An 18,552-nucleotide genomic window follows, 5' to 3' on the forward strand; every position below is an offset into this window, starting at 1 on the left:
TTGTCACATACTTAGGGAAATTTGGTTTATGTATGAGAGTAACTAGGAACTTTTCTCTGAAATTCAATAGTGAGGTGAAGTTTGAAAGAAAGTCTGTTTGCCTTGTACTCCACTCAGTGAGCACCAGTGAAAACTACATGAACATATACACCTCAAGTCTTGCTGCTTTAGCTCTGCGCCATGTGGGAACTGCAGAGGGAAGAGCATAAGTCTTCCAGGCGTGACCTGGAGAGCCTGTGTTGTGGAGAAAGAGAAGAATCTCTCCTGGACAAAGAAGAGTCCACGAGAAGTTGGCTGGCCTGCAAATCACAAAATAAAGTTACCGATGCCCACTCTCGAGGTGAGGCTGCTTCTACTAGGATGCATATGGGAGGAAACAGCCAGCATCAGGAAGGAGCAGCGACAATGCCATGGTTCCAACACGGTCGCTCTGTTTAGAAGCACATCCCTAACCAACAGCTCAAAGAGTAAAGGAAGAAACAGGGGTGAGGTTGGAAAATTCTAGAATCATTGTCTGGTGCCAGTCATATATTTTAGATCATGTCTAATCTAAATGAGAATATAATGAAAAAAATCAAGAAAGAGAATCACTGTAGGTTGTCAGTTTCTGAAATCTACTCACTAGAAATAAGTTTGAAAATTCCCAAGCCTCACTTATCAATTCATTCATTTACTTATCCAAGCCTTTTTGCAATAAATGAACACTACTCACTCATTAGCACAATGAAATTTGCTCCTGGCCTCATAGATTTGATGAAAACAATGAACATGCTCTCCCAGCTCCTATGAAGTGCTCTGTTGGAACTACTTTATGATGAAATAGTATTTAAGTGTTTAGGTCAAAAGGCTTGGTCAGAATAAAGTTTAAAAACACTGCCAGCACTACAAGGCTCAGCAGTCTGCTCCTCTGAAAAGTGCTAAGACTCACAGGCATCCACACTGATATCAAGGAAAGCCAATGAATGTAGATTCTATCCACATGCATAATGAGAAATATGGTTCTACACACTACATGTAATTACTAAATACACAGAGACCATCCAATAATGATGACGACTGCAAGTGGGAAAGTTTCTATAATTGTCTCAGAATCCAGAAAAAAATGACAAAATAAGAATGAATAAATACAAATACATTAATGTAAAAGTTTTTAATTTGAAAAAAATTTTTTAATTTGGTAAAATTCATTAATTAGGAATTGAAAAGACAAATGAGAACACTAAAGCATCTCAGAGATAATAAGAAGGCAATGATAACATGGCTAGGGTTGAGGGAGTAGAGAGTTTATTAACGGTAGCCTAGAGCAAAACCCCGTACAGACCAACTGGCTTCGGAGGGGAGCTGATAAGCGGCTGGGGCTGGGTTCCTGGGCTATCGGAGGGGCTAGAGTCTGTGTCTGCAGCCTCTACAGAAGAGACGCCAGCGCGCGTGCTGACTCTGCCCATGTTAGGGAAGTGATCAAACTGGACTGCAAAGTAAGTATTAAAATAAATTACCACAGGGAAAGAAAAGGGGGGTGGGGGCTTCATTACAGCCAGCCTCATCAGAAACAACAGTGGGACAGACAAAAGCCAAGTAGTATCAAAGGCAGAAGCAACACCAAAACATAAGGAGCCTGTTCAGTTCCCTTCACCATACTCTCTGTCCCCCTGGCTCCTGTGACTGAATAACCTACTTTTAACCTACTGACTAAGCAGAAGCCTACTTTGCAGATGTCCAACTTCAGTATCAAAAAAAAACAAAACAAAATACAGCCAACTCGACTGCTGCAGAAAGATCATAGTTTAATGTTCAGTACGGTAACCTATGGCAACACCTTCATTTCTGAAACAATAAAATAAAGACAACAGTGCCTACCACAATGAAGTGTTTTGAGAATCAGACAAAATTTGCATAAAGCACCTTCTTTATTGCTTGAAGAATAAAACACAATTATTTAACAACATTTAGTGATTTCTCCTGATTCATCCTTTTGAGTACATCTGCCACACCTACTGCCTTCCTTAAACAACTGTATTAAAGATCTCTGAGTGCACCCTAACCTACAAGACTCTGTCTTAATAGGAAAAGGTCATTTATAAAGCTTCAGATAACACAGAGTTCTTCGAGGTTGGGGGCCATATTTGAAACTTATATTTCATTTGTATATGTCATAATAACATATGGAAAAAATATTACCTAGATCTCTTTGCACTTGAAATTTCACCTCAATATGTAGGGTCTCCCGGTTCATGAAGACATTCAAGGGCCTGCATAATTGCTCCGGGAGGAAAGGTATTTTCTTCCAAGCCTGACAAGCTGGGTTTGATCCCCACAACCCACATGATTAAAGAAGAGAACTGCCACCCACATTTGTCCTCTGACCTCCACATACATGTGATAACATACTAATCCCATAGGCAGTGGAGATCCAAGATGGCGGCGAGCAGTGTGGACCGTGTTTGAAAGCTCCAGTGAACAATTCAGGGAATTGCACAGATTTCTGAGCCAGGAACACCAAGGTCCCCACACCAAGGCAGCAGAAGTGCTCCACGGTTCGGAGGGACCAGGGTGCGGAGGACCTGCTTGGCCCTGCACACGGGAGGAGTGTGGACTTTCTTGGATCAGAGCAGCATCGGCAGAGACAGCAGTGCCACCAGCAGCACCAGCAGCACCAGCGGCTCCAGCGGCACCAGCGGTGGTGGCTGAGGTTTGCAGCTCAGAGCCTTCCAGTGGAGGTGATTGGTGTGGTGGACTGTGGGAGAGGGGACTCTGGACAGGATTTGGGTCACGTGGTGCCTTGAGACCCAAACTGGACTCAGCAGACAGTTCAGCCCCAGAGTCCTATGTTTGCTCAGTGAGCTGTGCCATGGAGAAGCTGGCTCAGCTCAGCAAGCAATTTTGCCCGAGGCACAGCTCCCCTGCTGTGACACGGAGCACTCACTTCCACCATAGGTGCTTGCTCAGCGCAGTTGCAGTTCTCTTGCTGTGACGCAAGCTGGGCGGAGCGCTCACTTCCACCAGGTGCTTGCTCAGCGCAGTCGCAGTTTCCCTGCTGTGACACAAGCTGGGCAGAGCGCTCACTTCCACCCTAGGTGCTTGGTCAGCGCAGACGCAGTTCTCCTGCTGTGACGCAAGCTGGGCGGAGCGTTCAGTTCCACCCTAGGCGCTTGCTAAGCACAGTCGCAGTTTCCCTGCTGTGACGCAGGCTGGGTGGAGCACTCACTTCGACCCTAGGCGCTTGCTCAGTGCAGTAGCACTTCTGCTGTGACGCAGGCTGAGTGGAACGCTCACTTCCACCCTAGGCGCTTGCTCAGTGCAGTCGCAGTTCTCCTGCTGTGGCAGACAGTTCAGGCCCTGAGAAACTAGCTGAGCTCGACGCGTGGTTCGGGCCCAGTATCCCTGGCTGGACTTGGCAGGGAACCCAAAAGGCTGTGGATACCTTGGCCTGATCCAACGCTCATTCAGAGACCCAGAACAATTGCAGGACCCACAGCAAAGGGGAGCTGAGGATCACTGGCTGTGACAGCACAAAAAGACAGGGCTAACCTGACATCCACACCAGTGAAGTATCAGGGCTTCCAGCCTATGGAAATCGTGAGAAAACAAGTGAATCTATCATCAGACTCCCTCCACCCAACTCTGGAAGTTACCCAACAAAAACAGAGACGGCAAGATGTCTAAAGGACAGTATAAAAGCATACGCAAAAAAAAAAACCAAAACAACATGGCGTCTCCAGTTCCCAGCTATCCCAAAGAAAACAACCCAGAGAACTCAAATACAATGGAAACACAAGAAAATGACCTCAAATCCTTGGTAATGAGGATGATAACGGAGGAAACAAATAAAATTCGAAATCAGATGCAGGAAGACGCAGCCAAGCAGGTGCGAGACATAAAAGAAGCACATAGAGTGGAACTGGAAAATTTTCAGGAAAATGTAAACAACCAGATGAAAGAAATAAAAAAAATCTGTTCAAGATATGAAGATGAAAATGGATTCAATGATAAACACACAGACAGAAGAAAAACGAGAACGTGAGGCCTCAGAGAAGAAGGCGAATGACACAGTGCTGAGCTTTTCTAACAGAATCCAAGAGATGGAAGAATGAATCTCAAGTCTAGAAGATACAATCACAGATCTTGAAGCAACCATTAAAGAAAATGCCAAATCTGGAAAACTCCTGACACAAAACATCCAAGAAATTAAGGACACCATGAAAAGAAGAAATCTGAGGATAATAGGCATTGAAGAAAGAGAAGATATCAGACTCCAAGGCCCAGAAACTCTTCTCAACAAAATCATAGAAGAAAATTTCCCCAATCTAAAGAAAGAGATGCCTATAAACATACAAGAGGCATACAGAACACCAAATAGAATTGACCAGAAAAGAAAAACTGCCCGTCACATAATAATCAAAACACAAAACATATAGAACAAAGAAAAAATATTAAAAGCTGCAAGGGAAAAGGGCCAAATAACATTTAATGGCAAACCTATCAGAATTACACCCGACTTCTCAGCAGAGACCATCAAAGCCAGAAGGGCCTGGACAGAGATCCTGCAAACCCTAAGAGACCACAGATGCCAGGCCAGACTACTTTACCCAGCAAAACTATCAATAACCATTGATGGAGAAAACAAAATATTCCATGACAAAACCAAATTCAAACAGTACCTAGCCACAAATCCAGCTTTACAGAAGGTACTAGAAGGAAAACTCCATCCCAAAGGGTCAAGCTACAACCAAAACTACTCAGGAAATAGATAACTATACCATGGCAAAAACACAACTACACAAATGCTCGACTGGAACCAACATCAAAATTAAGACTCTCAACAGTCACTGGTCATTAATATCTCTCAACATCAATGGTCTCAATTCTCCAATAAAAAGACACAGACTAACTGAATGGGTGCATAAACAGGATCCAACATTCTTCTGCATTCAAGAAACACATCTCACCCATAATGATAGGCATTACCTCAGGATAAAAGGTTGGAAAAAAATATTCCAAGCAAATGGTCACAAGAAGCAAGCAGGCGTAGCCATTTTAATATCGAACAAGATAGACTTTCAACCAAGATTAATCAAAAGGGATGAGGATGGACACTTCATACTCATCAAAGGTAAAGTCAACCAAGATGACATCACAATTCTGAACATCTATGCTCCCAATACAAGGCCACCCACATTTGTAAAAGATCTGCTAAAAAGGCTTAAACCACACATCGATCCCCACACAATAATAGTGGGAGACTTCAACACCCCACTCTCTCTGAAGGACAAGTCATTGAAACAGAAACTAAGCCGAGAAATAACTAACCCCATAGACCCATGCATTTGTGCATATGAAAACACACACACACACACACTTTAAAAATATGGTTTTCTAAATACATAAGTTATTCTGGCAATATTTAAAACTTGGTCCAATATCCTTCAACCTAAAATACAGTGGAATATGAAACTGCATGCTGTGTCTAAAAATCTGAGCACAGAAGCTCAGCACCACTTTTTTCATGCCTGCAATCCCACAGCTATGGTGGCTGAACGCTGCGCTAAATAGCATGGATCTTACTACTAGGAAGAGTGATTAAAAGTAGAGGCATATCAAGCTCCACAGAGAGCATCTTAGAGACAAGAGCTGTTCTGCACAGTCTAGTTGCTACTCAGATGCTATGATAAAACACTGGCCAGAACCAACCTGTGGGCAGTAGTTTATTTCTTCTTACAGGATAAATAAGGTTCATCATCAACAGAAGCCAAGAACTCAAGGCAGCAACCTGAAGGTAGAAACTGAAACAGAGGCCACAGCGGAACGCTGCTTAGTGGCTTCTTCTGCGAACCTGCTTCCTTCCTTCCTTCCTTCCTTTCTTATATCTGTGTTGAAAATACTTATACAAGATATTTTGGTATGGCTTCCTCTCCTTGATCTCCTCTGAGACCCTTCCTATCTCCCCACCCATCAAACTCTTCCACATCTTTTATTTCTCTTTAGGAACACACAGGCAATTTTTTAAAAGACAGGAAGGAAGGAGGGAAGGAAGGAAAGAAGGAAGGAAGTGAGTGAGTGAGTGGGGGAAAGTGCAAGAAGCACTCCCACAAACACAAAACCCATAAAAACACAAAATCAGAAATATAACATACAGGCAAAAGACCAGTAAGGTTAAAAAATAAAATAAAATAATGAGGAATTATAAGACAAAAAAGCTCAAAAATATTACTAAGTTTGCTTTGTGTTATCTATTTACCACTGGGCATGGGGTCTGCCAATAAATGCAGCTTATATACCAGTGAAACTCCACTGAAAACTAAGTTTTCCTTTACATGCAATTGCTACTTGGAGATAACACTGGGTTAGGGATGGGAGCTCATCTCCACTTCCCCTCTCAGTCCTTGGACACTATCTGGCTTGGACCAGTGCAGTCCCTGTGCATCCGACCTTCTCCCTTGTACAACCTAATAAATTTATTCTATCAGTCTGTTCCTTTGAGAACGCTGATTAATACAGACCATTTAAAAAACAGCTCTTATAAAAAATGGAAATCTTAATCTTGCTCGATGCTATGATTTCCTATTATTCTACTCCTTTCTTAACCCAGTCCAGCCCTTATTGTACACTGATTATAAGACTTTGTGACATTGGAGAGATGATTTGGTAATTAAGAGCGCTTGCTGCGCTTCTGGATGATGTTGGTTCTTGGAACCCAGATCAAATGGTTCGTAACCACTGTAACTCCAGTTCTGGGGAATCGAACGCCCTCTTCCTCTAGTTTCCACATGTGCTCACACACACCTGTGGGCATATGTACACAGAGGCACATGCATACACATAAACAAAGTAAATCTTTTTTAAAGGCCTTGAGAAAATTTAACTTCTACACCTCTGAAGCCCTTGGTCAATGACCTACTAACATTATCCTCTAAGTTTGCTATAGAGTGTAAACTCAGAATTGGTTTCATGGGGATTTTGCTGTTTAAAGTGGATAGTTTCAGTTTCACAGGATGAGAAAGTGCCAAGACTCTGCAACAATGTGAACGTCGAAAGGACTCATGACTACTGAACTGAGTCAAAGCCGTTAGGATAAATCTTTTGTTTTTTGTGTTTCTGTCTAAATAAAAAACAATATTTTGTTTCAAGAGTGAAAGTCACCACGGACATGCATATGCATAAACTTACAAAACATATGCATTGCTTATCACAACGGCTGACACATCATAAGCCTGCAAACATCTATGGAGTTCTGTCTTTGCCACATCTGAGTTTTGCAACAATTTTCTCACTTCAGCTTCACCTATGAGAATTTCTAGTTTCTCTTCCTCAGAACACAGTGGGGACTTAATCACATTCTGTCCAGTTCTGCTCCTTAATGGTTTCATGTGGGGTTGCTTTATTTTGCCAAGTAGATTGTCAGTTCCTGTTGAGAAGGAGCCAAATATTATATTCCTTTTATGTTCCCCTTCATGCTCAGTGCAATTTTGTCATTATCTGTTGGCCTGGCCAAGATTCTACAACAAATGAGATGGATCCACCCAAAGCCAGGGCATTCCTGTTACCACTGCACTGCCCACTACCAACCAACATTTGTATATTCATCTGTTGCTTTATATACAAGTCTCTATTTGGAAAGTAAGCAATGATGGGAAAGATAAAATGAAATAAAAAAGATAAATAATACATGATTATTCTCAAAATGCATATGATTGTACATACAAGGCAGGCATTTGATGTATAAGGAACTATAAGGAAAAATGGCATTACATCCCATGTGTCTTACAGGCAAAATAGGATTTTAGAAATCCATAGGTAATATAGCAAAACTTCAACAAGAGATTAGCTTTGGAAAAACAGAAGCACTATCAAATATTTTCTTTAGAGTGACATGTTTTTTCACAGGAAAAACTGTACTTGTTTATTAACATTTAAGTTTGATATAATATTATTATATAGTTGTCAAGATAATAATAACCATATTTCAGGCACTGCAATCAATGGTAGATCCTAGGTGAAAGGGAAATTATTTCTATTTATTGGTACATAAACAGCCTCAGAGAAATTACTCACCTGTGAATAAGAAATTAGCAAACACTCAATCTGAACATACTGTGTGGTCATAGATCCTTCCCACTGTACAAGTCACTGATTCATCAGACATGTGCTGAATATCTACTATGAGCAAGGATGGTAGAGGAGATATAAAACATCCGTCTTCTGCCTAGGGTTCTTATTCCCATGAGGGGGCAGCTCCACACAAAGACGAAGTCTACAAAAGCCAGTCCAGGATAGCCAAGGCTACACAGACAAACCCTGTCTCAAGTACCCCACCATCAAAACACAATAACAACAACAACAACAACAACAAAATACAGTAAATCTAAGAATCAAGTCTGCAATACATATAATGGATCATACAATAAAGAAACTTTACTTACCTGAAAATTTGTGGCATCGTAAAGAACGAAATAATTGATAGCATCTTCCACATGCATACTTTCTAGGCATCTCTGCTGTCCCTACTCCTGCTTTACAGATGAGAACACAGAGGGCACACTTAAAGTTTGTAAGTGGGAGAGCTCAGCTATGAGCACGTTCTCCCTCCCTGGTATGTTGCATATGTGTAAAAGTTCATCATATAAAAATAGACTAAAAAAAAGACAATTTTGCCATTGGAAACTTTATAACAGAGTACAGGATGAAAAATTACAGTGACTCTGTATAAGTGCAAGTGTAATGTGCAAGCCAAGCATTTCTGGAGCTGGAAATGATGGATAATAAAATGGGACAATTGGGAACCATATTATTAAAAATCCATGTCATGCTAAGGACCTTGAAATTTTCCCTTCATAGATGAGGGAGGAGCATTTTTTTATTCACATGCTGACAGATTTATGCCAGCTATCTGGAGGGAAAGGGACGTCATCAGAAGAACTGTGGCGAACTTCACAGAGAGCTATGGGAAGGTTGGAAATAGCACGTGTCTAGATGAAAAAGCAGCAGAACTTGGTGATAAATTGGATGTGACTACCTCTGCCCATCAAGATTTCCCATTTCAAATAACTTGTTCAGGAAAAGCAAAAGCATAAATATGATAAATATGTGAACTTGTCATTTTGGAAGTGACTAGGCATAGTGCCAGGCAGAGGAGCATTAGCGATAAATAAATCAGGGGCGGGAAAGATGGCTGAGCGGTTAAAAGCACTTGTCGATCTTTCAGAGGATGGAAGTTCATTTCCCAGTACCCACGCTGAGTGGCTCACTAACACCTGCTACTCCATCTTCAAGAGACCCACTGCCCTCTTCTGTTCTCAGACACCCACACATGCATTTCCATGAATACACAGACCCATGCATAAATGATAAAATTAAAAAGTGAAGTTAAAACCTTTTTAGAAAATAAATTTTAAAAGGTAAGGGGGTGTGGTTCAGTTAATAGAGTGCCTGCCTGAGCATGCACAAAGACCTGAGTTTAATACCTAACACCATAGAAACCAGGCATGGTAGCACCTACCTGTAACCTCCAGCACTAGGAAGGTGAAAGCATGAGGATCAGAAATTCAAGCCCCGCCTGGAATACATAAGACCCTGTGCTGGCTGCCTTACACTGTAAACTTGACACAGCCTGGTCCTCTGAAAGGGAAATCTCAATTAAGGGACTGTACAAATTATAACGGCCCTATGGGCATGTGTGTTGAGAGTGTCTTCATCCTTCATTGGTGTGGCAGGGGCCACGCCCACTGTGGGTTGTGTCATTCCCTGGGAAGATAATGATGGGCTACATAAGCAAGCAAGCCAGAGTCTGCAAGCAGCAGTCCTCTGTAGTTCCTGCTTGAGCCCCTGCCCTGCCCCTCCTCAGTCCTGAACTCTAACCTGTAAGACAAAATAAACCGTTATCTTCCTCTTACGTTGTTTCTGGTCATGGGGTCTGTCACAGCCACAGAGAATGACATGAAGACAGCCCATCTCCAAAATGCAAAACAAAACCTCAGCTCCTCTCCTAGGAGCTTCTGCTGTATGAAGTGACCTGGGCAAATCTAACAAGGGATTGTGTGACTACAAAAGATGCAGATACACAGGCACCAGAAACGAAAGCAAGGACAGTTTTCCCTAACTGGGGGGGCCAGACATGAGTTTAGAAAGAAGATTTTCTGGACTGAATGTGAAGAAAAGAAGCAGGCCATCTCCCGTGGATCCCACACGACTTGGTCTGAGTGCTTCGCCAGCGCGGACTGGCAGGAGTAGAGCGGAACAGATAGCTTTGATGTGTTATGCAGAGGAGGAGGATCAAAAAGTATACAGCGAATCTGTTAGATGCTAGCTTCCCTACGAAAGTCCCTAGTAAATGAGGAAAATTTAGGTCACAGAAAATGAGAGGCAAGATAGTGATCTGCAGTCAAACGGCCAACAAAGCTGCAGCTTGACAGGGCTGCCTGGCCCTGCCATCACACGCCACCTACCCCAACTCAGGGTGCAGAGGTGGTGGTCAGGATGCCTGCAGAAGTGCACAAGTCTGTTTGCTCTCTACCCTAGGTTCCAGATTATATATGAAAATTGTAGGATGTCATCTTAAGACTCACAGTGAGGGGTCTGGGCATTTAGCAGTTTCTACTGCCTTGCTAGGAAATTGTAAATGACCTTACAATACTTTAGGCTTAAAGGAGGCCTCCCTGCATCAGTCACAAATATTGATCTTTGGGAATAAAAGTGCCCTTTACAACAAATATGTTTATGCAGATATTTTTTCTAAATGCAAAACCAATGCCAAAAGGGCAATATTGTTTAAGTATGAAGCCTCCTTCCTAATAAAAAGAACCCCTTTGTTTAGCCATTTTTTTTAATTTCTTGAGAATTTACTACATGAACATCAACTATATTTACATAATTTTCATGCTTGCCTTTCTTCCCCCAGCTTTCCCTGTGCCCTTCCCATTCCCTTTCAGAGTTATGACTATTTCTCCAGCTCACAATTGGCTGTAGTCTTGGTGGAAGATCAAGGCCTGGTGGGCTTGTCCCACAGCCAGATGGGCTTCTCTGCTAGGTCACGCTGTGCAGGTCATGTTTAGGCAGTGAGCATGATAGAGACTTTATTAACGTAAGCTTATAAAACAATGTCACTCTATAACTTTATGAGCATTCTTAGTGTTATTTATCCCCCATTTTTCACTCTCTCTGTATTAACCTCCCTCATTCTCTCCCAGATAAAGCCCCACCCTTTTTTTCCTATTTCCCCCTTCATAGCACCTGTGTCCAACTATTCTGCTCTCCAGAGCGCCTTCACCACACCATAGGTCCTTTGTACTTTTCTGACCTCTGCAATTTCTTCACATTCTATACTCAAACCCAAGAATTTAGAATTCGGGTCTACAAATAAGAGGAACATGCAGAACTTGTCTTTCTGGTCTGGGCTACCTCAGACATACAAAAATTTCCAGTTCCATTCGTTCATCTGTGAAAAACATGATTTCACTTTCTCTTTATAGCTAAACAGAATGCCACTGTGTAAATGTACCACCTTTGTATTATCTGTTCATTAGTTGAAGGTTATCTGGGTTGTTTCCACTTCTTACTATAAAAATATCTGCAATGAATATGGCTGAACAAATGTTGAAAGAAAGAGATAAAGTCCTTACAATATACCCAGGAATGGTATACCTGGTCAAATGGGAGACCTACTTACAATTTCCAAACCTCTGGCATCAACCTATAAATGGTTCTTTTGTCTTTAAACTCAAAATCATACCATTTTCTCAAACAATCAAATAAGAAAAAGGGAAAATCTGTCATAGAAATAGATAACAAACCTACTAGACTGTTGGGTGATTGATTGTATCATCCATAACACACCAATACAAAGCATGCCACCAGGTATTTTATTTTGGATAATTTCAATATTGTTTGTGAAATGACTTAAAAGTATTTTCTACTATGTATTCAAATTCCCAAATAAAGTAAGATTAAGTAATGCTTCAGAAAAGAATAAAATAATTTATTTCGAGGGAAAATATTTAATGAAATAATTTTCCCAAGTCGTACTGTTTTAATGTGCTGAGAAGGAACTGCCTACTAATAGACACCCTGAAGTCTGATCTGGGTTGACAAAGTCAATCTGAACCACGTTTTCATTCTCATCATGGATCACTGCCTGGACACCTGCAGGGACCCCTTCAACACCCATGACACATGCCTGGCCTCAGCAGCTTTCCTTAGCATTGGATGCTTGACTCTAAAGCCAGAACCACCTGGCTGAAGCTGCCAAAATTCTGCTGCTTGCTAGCCTGGGATTTGGTCCCCTCCTTTATTTGCATTTTCATCAGCTTTCTATTGCTGATGGTTTCCTTCACTGCTAAACTTCTAATTCCTTTTCACAAGTTGGAACCTTAACTGGGTGGGGTCTTTCCCTGAGGTGAACTTTTTATCTCCTTGAGCACTGGATTTAGCCCCATTACACTTTCTGGTGCTCCTTTTCTCCTCAAACTATACATTTTGGTTTGTTTGTTTGTTTGTTGTGTTTTTTTTGTCCAGCTTTCTCCTTTCCATTACAGATCTTTAAAAAAAAGAGTGGTACAAATAACCACATGACAGAGTCAATACTAGGCTGTCTTGAAATCTCCTCTGTCATCATCATTAATCAAGAACTCTTCAATTTAGCCTCAGATAGGTTTTCAGGATAACAGCAAAAAGAAGCCATGTTCTCTGCCAAAATATATCAAGAATGGTCTCTAGATCACTTATCTAGATCCCTCTGAAAGGTCTTATCCTGGTCTCCCATTTGTCCATATCACCCTCGGTACCACTGCCCTTGCTCCTACTAGCATAGCCCATTAAACCCCACTTAGGGCAATTCTATCACTTTTCTAGTTTAAAGTCTACTTTCTACCAATAATCAGTATGGTCAGGCCTGGTACAGCAATAACCCAGTCCTGGTACCTATTTTTGTCATGGTCACTATTTTATTACTGTGAAGGGACACCATGGCCAAGACCATTCTTTTTCTTTTTTTTAATTAATTAATTTATTTATTGACTTTACATCCTGATCGTAGCCCCTTCCCTCCTCTCCTCCCAATCCTACCTTCCCTCTTTTGCCTATCCTCCCTCCCCTCTTACTCAGAAAAGGAGAGCCTCCTCCCACCAACCCACCCCAGCACCGGATAGAAACAGATGCTGAGACTCACATCCGAATATTGGGTGAAGCACAGGGAGTCTTGTGGTAAAGTTGGGGGAAGAGCAGAAGGACCAGGAGGGGACAGGAGCTCCACAAAGAGATCAACAGAGCCAACTATCCAGGGCCCAGAGGAGTGGAGCTCTCAGAGATGGAAGCACCAGCCAAAGGCCATGCATGGACTAGACCTGGGCCCCCTACACAGATGTAGCAGATAGGAAGCTCAGGCATCATGTGGATTCCCTGGCAAGGGGATCTAGGACGCGGGGGGAGGGGCTGTCTCTAGCAAGACAATTCTTATTTTTAAAAAAGCATATAATTGGGGCTTCTTTACAGATCCAGAAGCAAGTCCAGTTTCATCATGGTGGGAAGCATGGTACCAAGCAGGTAGGCTTGGGGTGTAGCCTTGGTGCTGGAGAAGTAGCTGAAAGCTACATCCTGATCCACAGGAATCAGGAAGGGAGAAACACTAAGCTTAGTGTTATCTTTTTGAGACCTCTAAGCCCATCTCTGTACTAGGCACAAATTTCTTTGTGCTATCAGATAACATTAGGGGAACCAGGAATGCTAAACACAACACATCCAAGGAAGGGATGCCTAACCTGTTATACACCCAGATGTCTGGGAGGGGAGGTGACCTTTTTGCTATCAGTGTGTCCAAGAACATACCAGATCCTCCCCCAGGCACACATCATAAGTCTGTTTTCTGGTCAGTCTATCTTTATGGAAGGTAGTCACTGCCAATCTTTGTTTAGTTTATTGTGTGCTTTATTGTGCACAGAGCATTGAGTTAATTATCACCAGAAAAGTGATCACCAAATTGTGGTGTGATTACATAAGACAAAAATAAATCACTTGGCATCAGATTCCCAAAGCTACAAAGATATATTGAACAGAATCATTACTCTGCTGGCTGTGGTGGTCACAAATACCTACTCACCCCCTACTCTGCACACACTTCTGCCAGCAAGGTCACACCTTCCAATCCTAATCCTTCTCAAGCAGAGCCACTCTCTGCTGACTACGCATTCAAGTAAGTGACAGCATGGAGTCCGTTCTTATTCCAACAAGCCCAGCCTCACACTGTGAATCTTCTTTTTCTTCTAGACAAACTACTTTTGTTCATTTCCTCAAATATCAACGATAGAGAGCTCTTCTCAAAAAGAAAAAAAAAATTCTTCTTACAAAACTCTTCATCTCAGAGTTTTATTTCTAATCTAAAGCCCAGCTCAATAACTGTGGGAATTATTATAGTGGTTTTGCTGACTTCCTCAGTTCTAATCCGGTATAGCTTTCAGTCTTCCATCAGAGACATGAAGCTATTTAGTGAGGATGACAAAGCATAATCCATCTCTAACTGGCTCCCGTGCCACTTAATTGTAGGAAACTTTAGGAAATAATACATTAGAATTAAGTTGTATTTAATTTCTACAATTTATTCTGATCAACTCTGAGTGCTTAGCCAAAAGAAAAAAAAATTGTTAGATGATTTTAATCACCCATTATGAGAGAAGTAATTAGAATTTCTAGATGAAATTCTATTTCAAAGAGCATAAAAGTAAAAGGATAATAAAAGCAATTTGTCTACAATAGATCACCATGACTCAGAGATATGGAAAATGTATTTTGTTTAACTGGTAAAGATCTAGTATGTCCTTTTCTGGTCAAAGAATAAAGCATGATTACACTAGCATTTCTGTTTCATGTTCTTAATCTCTTCAAAGCTCCTCTGAAGGTTACAGAAAGGTTACCATGGAATCAATCACTTATCCAGTCTCCTCAGTGCAGAGTGTGAACTGATCCCAACTTGGTTAATTTTTTTTTCTTTTTGTGGTTATGTGTTTGTTTTGCCTAATGTTTTTATATTTTGCCTATTCTATTTATATTATAAAATTTTGAGTAGATTTACCCACCTGACTGAGGCTCAACCTATCTTAGTTGATACATTCCTAAGTTTTCTTTCTAGAACAGATAAAGAAAACACAAATAAAATTCACAAATAAATCAACACAAAACAGGAAAAATATAGATATGAGAATATAACTTCTATATAGAGTTAAAAATAGAAAATAAAAGATGTTTACCAGTAAAAATGAGTCTTCTTTCCTTTAAGTCAAAATTTCTCTTAAGTACCCCTGTGGAGGAAACGGAAATATTCAAATGCATTGCTGACTCTTGTTTGTTTGTTTCCAGACTGTAGTGCTTAGTCAAAACTTATCTCTCCAAGAGATGAATCTGAACTGTGGCTTCATCTGGGTTTGCTGCTTTAGGTCAACCAGAGATGGTGCAGCTATGAAAAGACCATCTGTCTCCATACCACCGTAATTATACTCTACTGATTTTTAAATTTTCTGTACATGTCAATCTTCCCTATCTACTGTTAATAGATGTTTCTATTACAAAATGCCAAGTATTTTATAAAATTCAATATCTATCACATAACATTTCAGCTTTGTGCTCCTTCAGATTTTGACTCCTTAAGTATCTAAGCAAGCACTGGAAAGCAGGAAAAGCACTACAAATATTTCTGATACTCATATATTCAAAAACCTACCATGTTTTGGAGTACAAGGAATTTCAATCATTCAGAAGCTAAATCAAAGCACCGACTTCCTAGAGAAACTTAGAAAACAGAAAAATATAAAAATCTACAATCTACAATGGTTTAAAATATTCACAAGTCTGACCTAATCATTTTTCTTTTTTTTTATTTGTTGCATACAACGTTTTGTGGGTACTCATAAGAAATCCAACTTTAAGGCCTGGAGATATGGCTCAACACTTAAAAAGAATTTGTTACTCTTGTAGAAACCTTGGGTTAGATCCTCAGCACCCACGACAGCTCACAACCATTTGTAACTCCAGTTCCAGGGGATGAGAAGCCCTATTCTGCATTCTGAGAGCTCATATAGGCAAGTGGTACATATATATGCACTCAGGAACATATACACATAAAATGAATAAATATTTACCAAAGTCAAATTTTAGGACTTTCTATATTCCAGAGTATAATCAAGCTTATGTTTTGTTCCTAAAATTATAAAATTTTCAGCAGTCTAAACGTAATACACAGGATTTATTTATTCATCTATTCACCTTAGTCTCCATGGTAATATATGGAAGAAACATAATGATACAGGCTTCAAATGAAACATGAACAGTATTAACAATATACATTTTCATACATAAAAATTAACAAGAATTCTTCTTCAAAGGTAGAAGAAAAAATCCAATTTTCCTCATATTTTGAAATAAAGAAAGATCAGGCTAAAGGTAGTTCAGTGGTATAGCTAAAGGGTAGAGCGAGGAGGGTAAAACTGTGTGTTCAAGGCCTTGGGTTCCATCTCAACATTAGAGAAAAAAATTCTCCTGTATTAGCCTCTACAGTTTAGGAATTATAAACATGTGCCACCTCACCAAATGGAAATAAATCTTTGTAATAAGCATCACACAACCAGCTCGGGACTTGAGGATGGTTGAGAGGAAGTGACAAGACAATCAGGGAGCATCACAGTCAAAGGAATCAACAAGAACATCTGCTTCAAAAATCTTTCTAACGTCTGAATCTTTCACATCTTAGCCACATCAATCAAACTTCTGACTGATCAATTCATTGTGGCCCAATGAGACAGCCAATTCTGTCTTAGACTGTTAGAATTATATCTTGCGTGGAATTAAAACACAAATACTATATATGCCAGTGAGTAAATGTCATCTAGAACAAATCCAGTTCTTCTCCCTCGAGGCCACTATTCCTATGGATGGAGATGCAGATGACATCAGAGTTTTCTTATTTCTTCCTGGTAGTATTTACAATTATGCCTGAACTAAGGCTTTGAGTTTCATCACATTCCTATTTCTTATCTAGTTTTCAATGTTTGTCTGAACATGGGGACACTTAAAAGCACCATGCTGTTGAGTATCGTCCAATCTGTGAAGAACAACCCAAACATTCTTGCCCTGTTCTAGGAACACACATCTATTTCTAAATCCACACATACACTCCCTGCTTTTAAGGCTAGCTCATCCATGTTGATTCAAATTGAGCTTCATAGTGATTAAAACATTAATGTCTTAGAAGTTAAAATTATTCAGCAACTATTTAGTAAGCATGTATGGGACCAGCCATTACCTTATGTGCCACTAGCTGTGTGACAAGAGCACTTGTTAGAGCTACTTGATTTTCATAATAGGATAACTATCTTGCTACTTGCTGATCTCAGTTCCAAAGCATATGGATGGGCCCTCAGCCAGTAGTTTAGGATGCCAACACTCCAGGTGATCCAGCTCCTTCCAAAATCCTACTGAGAGGGAAGTATTTCCTGAAGCTAGGCCCAAAGCCTCCTATATTCAGGCTTCGGTTAACACTCTCACAAGAAAGGTATCTATTTGGATACCACAACATGACACCTCTCCATTACCTTTACTGGGTTGCACTCAACATACGTTAATCTGCTAAGAGGTTGTTATAAGAAATAATCACACATATTTTAAAACAGTATTGTTACTTCATTTTTATCTTTTATTTCTGTAAGGCAAGGTCTTGCTATGTTGCCCAGACTGATCTCAGTTTCCTGAGTGCTAGGGTTATAGGCATGAGCTGCCACACCCAGGCGACCACTGTTACTTCTGACAGATGAAGATGTTGCCCATTTGCTTAGAGTCTACTTCAGTGCTAAGGTTAGGGGTTTCCTGAAGAGTCAAGTGTTTCTACATCTTTAATAATGGACAACATAAGAATGGCTTCAGACATAGAAAGCAAGCATTACAGAGAAAGATGTAAGAATGAAAATAACATGAAAATGCCATTTGAAAGCTTTATAAGTAGTATGAAACCCTTGTATTTGCTACTTCATCAACTGGTAAGGTGCTCCTCAAAGTAAGATGGTTAAAATCCACCTGGACCTTAACAAAAACTTATAGTTAACTAAGCTAATCAACATCATTCAGTTGTTCCTAGATACCCACTTCCTAAATAATCTCCCTGGTACGTTGATTTCCCTCAATGACAAAAGTTCAAATAGCAAATGAATGTAAAATTCCTTGGAGAATTCATTATTAAATTCTACATCTAAATAATTTTTTTAATCTTCCTTTATAAGTAGGATGCAAATGAACTGATAACATAGCAACTGTGGATACCTTGGATAGAGTCTGTCATCCTTCTCTGCGGCCCATGCTGTCTTTATACATTTATTTAATTCCTGGTGAAGAAGGAGAGATATACTATTCTACCAAGGGTTTTAGTGAGCAAAAGAAAAAAACTTTGTCCCTGTTCTTACCTAACACGCGCTCGGAGAATATTTTTGTAAGATGTTTCTGTGTCCTTCCTTACCTGTCTAAGGCATTTTCTGATTTGTTAAATAGGAGCTGAACAGCCAATAGCTAGGCAGCAGGAGATAAGGGGAC

The 18,552-nt window shown here is 40.5% G+C and overlaps 1 long non-coding RNA gene across 2 annotated transcripts in view; it reads right to left on the reverse strand.

Annotated features, from left to right (window-relative positions):
* The window catches only part of LOC311600059, a 51,696-nt gene that overhangs the window by 23,658 nt on the left and 9,486 nt on the right, over positions 1–18,552 (reverse strand). For both annotated transcript variants that reach the window (XR_014780121.1, XR_014780122.1), the window contains exons 2-3: positions 15,698–15,765; positions 15,228–15,278 (exon numbers count right to left, since the gene is read on the reverse strand). This is a non-coding gene — a long non-coding RNA (uncharacterized lncRNA). The remainder of the gene's footprint in view (positions 1–15,227; positions 15,279–15,697; positions 15,766–18,552) is intronic.

The sequence above is a fragment of the Acomys minous genome (assembly GCF_964271855.1).
Source record: "Acomys minous genome assembly, chromosome: 6".
Taxonomy (NCBI): Eukaryota; Metazoa; Chordata; class Mammalia; order Rodentia; family Muridae; genus Acomys; species Acomys minous.